The 10355-nt window shown below is 48.5% G+C and overlaps 1 long non-coding RNA gene across 1 annotated transcript in view; it reads right to left on the bottom strand.

Moving 5' to 3' along the window:
* Positions 1–4775: 4775 nt before the first annotated feature.
* LOC138491869 (uncharacterized) overlaps positions 4776–10355 on the bottom strand; it is a 133188-nt gene continuing 127608 nt past the window's right edge. The window contains exon 2 of the long non-coding RNA XR_011276099.1: positions 4776–5001. This is a non-coding gene — a long non-coding RNA (uncharacterized lncRNA). The remainder of the gene's footprint in view (positions 5002–10355) is intronic.

Below are 10355 nucleotides of genomic sequence, written 5' to 3'. Positions count from 1 at the left end.
GGACAAGTCTAGAAGGTCCGGGTTCCACGTTCTCCTGGCCCAATCCGGGGCAATTAGGATCATGGTTCGCCGGAATCTTCTCAACCTCCGGATCATTTGACGAATGACAGGGTACCGGTGGGAACGCGTACAGAAGTGGAAACTCCCAGTCCACTATGAACGCGTCTCCCAGAGCTCCTCTCGGGGGAAATTCCCTTGAGCAGAACAGGTCGCATTTCCTGTTTAGGCTGGTGGCGAACAGATCTACCTGAGGGGTTCCCCAAAGGGCGAAGATCTCTTGAAGGACTTCCTGAGCTAGCTCCCACTCGTGGGAGACTGTGTTCTGCCTGCACAGAGCATCCGCTGTCAAGTTCTTCTCTCCGGCTAGGTGAACTGCCGATAGAGAGATTCCTTCTTGGATTGCCCAAAACCAGAGCTGCATCGCCTCTCTGCACAGGGGTAGTGATCCTACGCCTCCTCTTTTGTTGAGGTAATGCATGGCCACCGTGTTGTCCGTCATTATCAGGACGTTCTTCCCTTGTACAGCTGGCAGGAACGCCTTCAGCGCAAGTCTGATGGCTCTCAGCTCTAACAGGTTGATGTGTAGTCTGGAGACCAACGACCGCTGATGGTCAAGTCATTGGCGTGGGCTCCCCACCCCGTGAGTGAGGCATCCGTGACTACTGTTATCTCCGGCCAGGGTTGCCAAAACTGTTCTCCTTTGAGAATGATCTCCTGACAGGCCCACCACTGAAGGTCTCGAGCCACCCTGAAGAAGATCCGTCATTCTCCCTGAGAATTGTGACCACTGAGTCCTCAGTGCCCACTGGAGGGATCTCATTCTCAGGCGAGCCTCTGGCACTAGGAAAATGCAGGATGCCATGAGGCCCAGCAACCTCAAAAAGTCGAAGGCTGGGAGACGTTGGGCATGCTGGAACTTGGTAACCATCTGTAGAATATCTTGAGCCCTCACCTCTGGTGGCGAGGCTTTTCCCAGGGAAGTATCCAGGATCGCTCCTATGAACTGGAGTCTCTGTGATGGTATCATTTGTGACTTCTTTAAATTGAGGGAGAAGCCCAGTTTGTGAAGGAAGTGGCACACGTGATTTAGCTGGATCTGAGCTTGTTCCGGAGAAATAGCCCTGATCAACCAATCGTCCAGGTAGCGGTAGACGTGAATCCCTTCCCTCCTTAGACTTGCAGCCACTACCGACATTAACTTGGTGAAGACCCTCGGCGCGGAGGTCAGCCCAAATGGCAGCACTCGAAATTGATAGTGAGAGTTGCCACTATTTCCTGTGTTTGAGATGGATAGGCACATGGAAATAAGCGTCCTGAAGGTCCAGAGATACCAACCAGTCCTGGAACTGAAGGGCTTGGAGGATCTGAGAAAGAGTGACCATCTTGAATTTGTCTTTTCTGAGGAATTTGTTCAATTCTCGCAAGTCCAAGATGGGTCTCATTCCTCCGTCTTTCTTTGGAATGAGAAAGTAAGGGGAGTACCAGCCCTTGCTCCTCTCCGCTACAGGTACCGGTTCTATGGCACCTTTCTCTAGCAGGTCCCAAATTTCCTGCAAGAGGAGCGGATCTGGAGCTTTCTGAGAGCTGATCCCCGGTGGATGACTCTGAGGTATACGTAGGAAAGGCAGGCAGTAACCTTGGGCAACTGTTTCCAATGCCCAAGCATCTGACGTGATAGCCTGCTATACCGTCAGATGTTGAGTCAACCTGCCTCCTACAGGTGTCCTGTGAGGGAAGTCCTCAGAGTGGTTTTGGGGCGGCTGATGCAGATGCCGATGGTAAAGAGGCACCTGCTGTTGCTGCGGCTTTTGAATATCTACCCCGTCCACCTCGGGTAGTTCTTCTTTGACCCCTTTGAGCCGGTCGTCCTCTACCTCTTCCGAATGCGGAGTAGAAGCGAAAGGACTTGCCCCTCGCAGAGGTTCCTGTGGGACGAAAAGGAGTCTGACGGATTGCAGCTCCTAGGGATTTTGCTGCTGCTTTTGAAGTTTGCAGTTTCTCTAAACTGTCATCCGCCTTTTTCCCGAACAAAGAAGAGCCATCGAATGGCATGTTCAAGAGCCTGGCTTGCACATCTGGGGCAAAACCCGACTTTCTCAACCAAGCGAATCTCCTGGTTGATGTACTTGCCGCCATTGCTCTGCTGATACTGTCAGCCGAATCAATGCCAGTCTGGAGGGATTCGCACATAGCGTCTTTACCGTCCTGTATAATATTCAGGAACGCATCCCTTTCTTCTCCCTCTGGGATGCAGTCAGCCGCTGTAGAAGCACACTCCCAAAGTGTATGGCTGAACCTAGCAAGGGTGCAAGTAGCATTAACAGATTCTAACGCCATGCTACATGCTGAAAAGACTTTCTTTGCCATAGCATCATATTTTTTATCGTCCCTGTCCTGTGGGACGGTAGGATAAGCCGTCTTGTCATCGGTAGAGGATGCTGCCTGTACCACCAGACTTTCTGGGGATGGGTGTTTAGACAAAAACTCTGGGTCTGTAGAAGATACCCTGTACTTTGTAGACAGTTTTTTATTTACTGCTGGTACTACATCTGGGGTTTCCCAGTTTGTCATGATCTTTCTCTGAAGAGCTTTATGAAAAGGCACCACAGGATCCTCCTGTGGGCCTTTGTCAAGAATATCCGTGAGGTCAACTTGTTGGAAAGATTGTGAAGGTGCAGACCACCCCATGAACTCTGTAATCCTGGCCATTAAGGCTCTGTAGGGGGTTTCAGCATGCTCCCCCAGGTCTGGCTTAGCAAACTCCACCTCAGGGGAAGTGTCTAACCCACTTGCCTCATGTAAAGAATCATGAAGATCCTTTAATCTGCGCTCTTCAGAGGAAAATTCCTCTCTAACTGGGGTTACAGGTCCCTGTAACTCAAATGTGTCTTCCTGTTGAGACAAATCACCCTCTTCTAAAATTGAGGATATAGTTCTCAATTGTTCTGAACTCATAAAGGGAGTAAATCCCATTTCCAAGGCAGAGGGTGCCGAACTTGTCATTATTGGCCTCGAAAACGTCGATGTCGTCGACGCCGACGTCGAAGGCTTCGAGCGTGGCGTCGAAAACAGAGGCGGAGGCCTCGAAGACCTCGACAGAATTGGAATTCTACTCGACAATATCGAAGCCATCGAAGTCGAGGGCCTGGGGATAGTCACTGGATGTGTGGTAACCGTGACTTTTCTTGGCGTCGACGCCGGTGTCGAAGTCGGCGTCGAGTCGACAGACCCGTGTGTCGAAGGTCCCTTCGACAACGGCGTCAAAGACATCGACCTCGACGTCGACGGAACCTTCGTCGACGGCGTCGACGGAACCTTCGAGGAAGGTTTGGAGGTCATAGTCCTCCTCGAGGGTTCGAGACGCGCTCGAGAGGTTTCTTTCGCCGGGTACAGCGACTCGCAGCGTTTTTGATCTTCGGGTCTTTCGACCAGAGCATCGCTCTCGGCAGTCTTCGAGGGGGTCGAGGCCGCTTTCTCGAAGACGTCCATCATATTTTTTCGGAATTCCTCCCATTCAGCCCGGGAACTATGTTTCGTGGGGCAAGGGATTCTTTTTGGCGAAAACAGAGGAAGAGGAAGACGGAGAAGGGGATCTTCGACGTCTCCTCTTCGAGTGCTTTGATCTCGAGGAGTGATTAGACCCACTCCGAGACCTGGAGCGTGAATGGTGATGAGGAGACGAATGTCTCGACTTCGTCGACGAAGAAGAAGCTTTAAAAGTCTTACCTTTCTCCAGCTTCCCCCTACGCTCCTTCAGGGCCTTAGCTGTCATGGACATACAGTCCTCGCACTCCGAACAATGGTGTTCAGCTCCCAAACACCACAGACAAATTCTGTGAGGATCGGTCAACGACATCTTTTTCCCACAATCTCGACATTTCTTGAAGCCGGATCGAGGAGTTGTCGGTTCCGACGAGGAAGCCATCGAGTACGGATCAAATAACTCGGGGTAAATAGGATTAATCTGACTAAGAACTGAGCAACGGTATTCCGAGGCACTGAGTAAGCGCGGAAAAACGGAACTGAGCAACGGATGCTGCGCGCGGCCTTTATAGGCAGGATGACGTCAACGTTGATACGGCAGCTGTCGAAGGACATCGACTCGGAGGACGTCGACGCGCAGCGCCCTCTAGAGAAAAAAATTTCCGAGGCCAGCAGAGCTGGAAGGAGATATCTAAGATGAGGAATACGTCGGAGGACACAATCCCTTCGAAACCCATTATCAGAATTTGGTTAAAACCACAGTGGGAGAGCAACTAATGGCAGGAAGGCTTCCCTTCTGACAGAAGGTGTTCAGGAGGAGAGAAGCATAACCTGTGTTGCTTGTGGCAATTAAAAATTTGGAGTAAACAGCGCCAATGTGTCTCATGTTTTCCCAGAAGAAGTAGACAAAACTGAGGTTGTAGAAAGTCAAAGACTTTATAAATTGTACGAAGCAGAACTGTGTCACAGAAGTACTTTCAGTAGTGTTAATAGTTTCATGATGTCCTGGCAGGAGAGTACACCAGGGCAAGGGATGTGTAGCATAGGCCTGGCAGGTGAGTGGAAAAGGCAAACATTGTTCAAGTACTGTGGCATCGTTAAAAGTGTTGAAGAAGTGGCAAGAGCATCAAAGCACATGATTAACTGTCGTGGAATTACTTTTACAAATTAACATTGCTGATGAGAGTACATTATGAACTGTTGCAGAAGCATCCTGACAGAAGTAATGTTGGTGACATAAATGCACTGTGGAAATACACCCTGTGACAATGAGACAGTCAGGTGGCTGTAAATTGAAATAAAAATCTGGTCTTTATTCAGACTTAATAAGGTTGATAGGATTGTAAACAACACAAAGTCTTTTCTTCAAGAAGTCTTCCCTTTCTTTCTCCTTGTGGAGTAATGTTTTCTTCTGCTTCCTTGTAGGGCACGATGTATGGACCTCTGGCAAGTCTTTTCCTCCTAGTCTTCATACGCCCAGGTGCTCCCTGTAGCTCCTGTCTCCTCGTCTGGTCTGTTCTGCAATGAGAGCAAGAGTGAACACACCTTCTCAACCTTACTGGTTGTTTATATAGGCAGCTTTCAACTGGCAATCAGGTTCTATTTCCTCCCCCAGTCTATAAGAACCGTCCCAGGCCCACCCCCTTTTCTCTGAAAACATGGCGTCAGGTATTCTTCCAACAGTCCTCCTGCCTCTGTTCCCCTGGATTCATCCCAAATGCCAAGGTAAGCGTACTGTGGTAAGAGGGGCGGGTTATGTCTCTGTGGTTCGTGTGGGAAATTGTGCAGGTTATGATATCGTTGCTTGTTACAGTTTGTTGACACGTGAGCCGTGTCTCCGCGTAGCGGTTCACTTTCCGCCTTCCCGCGGCCGGGTTGTAAACACCCGTAGTCTGGCCGCGGAATCGTGGCTTCGTAGCAGCACAGAGGTTCATCCCTCCTCCTTCCCTCTTGTTGTTCCGGGTCTGCCCTGTGGGCCCCTGTTGGCCGCAGGCTGCCCGCCGCTATGTCATTAGGGCCGGGGTCTGCTTATCCGCATGTTGGACCGAACAGCCGCGGAACTGCTATCTGATAGCGAGGCGGCTGCTCAAGTTCAATACAGTCATCCCGTGGCTCTTCCGTTTCACTGAGTACAGCGGTAACTGGCTTCTCCACAGGCTGTCCCCACCACTCTCTCATTAAGGGGTCGGGCTGCTCTTTTACTCTAGGTACAGAGGGTACTGGGTTCTTGTCGGGCTGGCCCCACCATTCTCCCTTTATGGGCACTTTGGGTAGTTCCCCTCCCCTGTTTTCCGCGGGCACTGGAGTCTCCTTTGCCCATTACCTGGGTCTTTGTTGATCGTGTACACTCTCCGAGCTGTCACACACCATTTTGTTGAAAAAGAAGTTGTTGTGTGGAACTCTCTACTACCAGTGGAGAGGCAAAAGAGTTGCTGAACATTTTGAACTGTTAGTTAAATCCAAGTGAGAGACATACTGGCCGAAGAGGAACTATATTTGAACTTTACAACAATATTGGATTTCCTTATCCTTATTGAACTGTTGACTGAAATCCTGATTGAATCTGGGGAAGGAGAATTTACCCAGATCACAAGGAAAAATAGTTACCAGGTTTTGCAGACAACTGTTGATTTTGTTATTTCTGAATTGCTATGTATTTCCATGTTGAGTTTGATGTATGTATAAATGTGGTTTGATGTATGTATAAATGTGAGGGACAGAAACCTTTTGTTAGAGTGTTTCCTTTATTTAATTTTTTAGGTAGTGGTGAGGCATTTACCAAACCCTATCGAGTTTAATAAAATGTCATCTTTTGAAAAACCTCCACAAAGTTGTCCGCCTCACATTTATTTTTTTATTGCAATTTCAAATGTTTAAAACCAAAACAAATTCCCACCTAGCCCATCCCTACCCCTATCCGCCTCCGCCTCAACAACAACCCCCTACTATCCTTCCTCTCCCCCATTCCCCGTACCTGAGGAGATTTCAGTCAACAAGAGTCTAGTTGATGCCTAACATTTGTGGGCATAAGGGTACATTAGAGTTGTCTTGTAGGAATTGTAGAACCACCTCCCAGTCTTTCATTAATTTGGGCTGGGCACCTTGGATGGCATAGGTGGCCCATTCTAACACAACAAAATTCCAGATTTTCACAAACCAGTCATGGGTATGTGGTGGTTCCTTTGCTTTCCAATGTTGGGCTATCACAAGCAGGGCTGCCACCTGTAAAATTGAGTATGCCTTTCACACATGCCTGGGTCATCATTTATGTTCCGTTGTTGCAATTCCCAATCAGCAATCTTTAAGGTTGCTTTGGGCCCGGGTTCCGATAATTCAAGTCATATGGTTATTAATTGCCCCCTAAAAGTTGTTCAGTTTAGGGCAATCCTGCCATACATGTATCTAGTCCCCCCTGCAACTGCCCTTTCAGCAGCACCTATCGGAAACCGCAACATTCATTTTATATAACCTCTGTGCGGTGTAATGCCATTGTGTCGTCATTTTCTCCAAGGCTCCTCTCATCTGTAGTGAGCGGGTGAGTTTGGGTATGTCCCTCCAAAGTGTTTCCCATTCCTCCACTGTTATGGATACCAACGTTATTTGTTGCCATTTCTGTATGTATCCTATGGAACGCTCCGGCTGATTATAATTGAAGAGTCGGTTTAAGTTAGAAATTAGAGCTTTTCCCCCAGCTTCAAGACCAGAAACTTCTCAAATGGTGTGAGCGGTCAAGTGGCAGTAGCTCTGTTTGGGGGGCCATTATCCAATGTCGGACCTGAAAATATTGGAATCTGTCCGTCTCCAGTAGCCCCAGCTTCCTTTTACATTGGTCGAAAGGTGACACTTAGCCCATATTTTGGTACACGCAGCTTGCTTCCATTTTGAGAACCAGCACTTTTCCATACCCGGCGTAAATTATGGATTACTAAACAGCGGTTTAAAGGGTGACAGGTAAATTGTGGGTTGGTGTTGTCAGATAACGCTATCCCATATGTTTTCAACAAACCTCGCAATCCGACTAGCGTGCATATTTGGGGGGCGATCTTGCCTGGGAAGACATAGTGGGTCCCTTAACTGGAGTAAGCACAACGCCTTTTTCATTGAAACCCACTTCTTCTCAGCATCTATTGTTAACCAGTCTTGTTACGCATGTAGATGGACGGCTTGGTAGTATTTTATGAAATCTGGGAGTCCTAAATTACCTCTGTGTGTGGGAGCCATTAACGTTCTTAGTGCAATCCGCTGGGATTTATTATTCCAAATAAAGTTAGAGATTGCCCTGTGAAGTTTGCGGAAAAACGACATAGGCACTTGTATTGGCAGTGCTTGGAATAAGTAAAGAACCTTAGGTAACACCACCATTTTCACGGAATGGATCCGCTCTAGCCAAGATACTGAAAGCGGACCCCATCTTTACAGCTGTTGCTTAAGCTCTTCCAGTAGGGGGGGAAATTGGCCTTATATAGCCCCTTTAGCGTACTTGTGAAATGTACTCCTAACAGTTTGATTTGCCCCTGGGCCCAGCCGAATTGCGTTTTTACCATCACCTGGACCACTTCTGACAGGGTGAGAGAGAGAGATTTAATATTTCAGATTTAGTAACATTTATTTTAGGCCCGCTACCTTGCCAAATGACTCCAATTCCTTCAAAACTGCGGTCAATTATCTCTCCGGGTCTATAACCGTGAGGAGCATATCGTCTGCATAAGCCATGATTTTATGTGTGTCTCCCCCAAACAGAATCCCTTGAATCGAATCTGCTTAACTGATTTTAGTTAGCAGGGGTTCTAAATGTAAAGCATACAAGGGAGACGATAGGGGACAAAAACAACCCTGTTTGGTGCCACGGTGCAGTTTGATCGGTGAGAACATTTGGCCGTTAATAAGCAACCTGACTTTTGAATCGTTGTAGTTCACTTGAATCTTGTCTATAAAGTTAGGACCAAAACCCATCGCCACAAGAGTACGTACCAAAAAGGACCATTGAACTCTATCAAACGCTTTTTCCACGTCTAGCGAAAGAAACAGAACCGAGAGTTTTTTCTTGGAGATTTTTTCCAAAAGGTGACATGCTCTTCTAATGTTGTAGTGGGTTTGACGCTGTTTTATAATCCCTGTCTGATCAGGGTGAATTAGAGACGGCAGAATGTTCTCCCGCCTGTTGGCTAGGACTTTTGTGTATATTTTGGCATCAAGATTTATCAGAGCAATCGGGCGGTATGACCCACAACTAGTCGGGTCCTTATTGGGTTTTAGGAAGAGGATAATTTGTGCCTCTTCCATCGTGGGAGATATATGGCCGCTATCCCTGAACAAGTTAAAAAGTCTGGTTACTGGGGGGGCGTGGCCAGGCGGCACACCATGCGGACATGTCTCCTGTGAGGTCCGGTCAGAAGCGCCCAAGTCCACCAATTTTAGCCCGCTCATATGAAGAATTTCTGCCCCACACGAAAACTGTGTCATGATCTCTGCTTCCAAAAGGTCAGGACTTACCCAACTCCCTTGGAAGCAGACCCTTAACCCAGGTTCCGAGTGCCAATCAGTCCCAATTGGGACCTTTTGGACCCTGTCCTGGCGCCAGTGGCACCAGGCTCATAAATATGCCCAGTCCCAGCGCTGGAAGCGCCGGGCTCATAATGCTTGGGTGGACTTACCTGCAGCAGACCATGCTGCTTACTTACCTGCCAGTTGAGCCTCTGATCCTCTTCTGTTTGGGACTACTTTTCCTGTTGGGTGGGGCAGGAGCCACTCCCTAGGTTCAGAACACTGGAACTCTTCTGGAAAGCAGGAACTCTTTTTCTTCTAGGGGAGGCTGTGGAAGGAGACACCTAAGCACTACAGGAGGCTATTTAAACCACACCCGATGGATGAATCTTGCTTTGCGTTATTCTGCATCCTCTGCAGCAGAACGCTCATCATGTCTTCTGCATCTGATCCTGGCCCTAAGGGAAAAAGGCTTACCATCCTGAATCCAGTCTTCAGCAACACCTATAAAGACAAGAAAGAACAGGTTAGCACTACGGTCTTCAGTGACAGCGCATCTCTTACCTGGTCCATCGGCTGTCACCAACGCCTCGCGCTGCATTCCGGCATCTGAAAGACAAAGGCTTATCTACTCTTCACGTGCTCCGGAGGTCTTCGCACTGCATTCCGGCATCTGAAAGACAAAAGCTTACCAACTCTTCGCACGCTCTGGAGGCCTTCGGCGCTGCATCCCGCATCTGAAAGACAAAAGAAGGTGCGTTTAAAGACATTGGGTAACTTTAATACTCACGTGCCATTACTCCTTCCCACGCCGAACCCAGTGGGTATTCTGGCACCCTTCAGCAGCTCCGAACGTGTACCTGCAATATAAAAGGACAGTTAGTGCGCATCGTGAAGCAGGCAACAAGCGCTTACTTACGTGCTTCCAGGCGCTTCTATTCCTCACACGGGTTCCATCCTCAACTCACTTCGGCCCGTCATCCGCCATCGCCGGAACCCTGCAAAACAAGAGACATCATTACAAAAGACTTTTAAAGACATTTGAAATACTCGGAACTTACCGTTCGTGCAGCAAACGACGGACAGCAGTCCTCTGAAGTCAAGAGGCCTGCACCCTTATCCAGTGAAGAAACTGGTTACGGCTCCCTGCCCCGAGGCAGATGGAGAGCACGGCGTTCACTTACCTAAGGTGAGAGCGTTAACCTTTGGGGTTCTACAGGAGAAGAGAAAGGGAAGAAGAGAGAGACACCCAATAACCCAGTTCATTAATCCCATATTTTCTATCTGCAGACATCTTACGCTTCGAGTCAGACATACAGTGCACAGAGGTCCAGCCCAAAGAGCCAACCGTGTGTTGCACATCACCTTTGAAGATATGGTATTCGCCC

This window comes from Ambystoma mexicanum, chromosome 10 (genome assembly GCF_040938575.1).
Source record: "Ambystoma mexicanum isolate Mex_15411 chromosome 10, UKY_AmexF1_1, whole genome shotgun sequence".
Classification (NCBI taxonomy): Eukaryota; Metazoa; Chordata; class Amphibia; order Caudata; family Ambystomatidae; genus Ambystoma; species Ambystoma mexicanum.
This window is presented reverse-complemented; position numbering and strand designations above follow the sequence as displayed.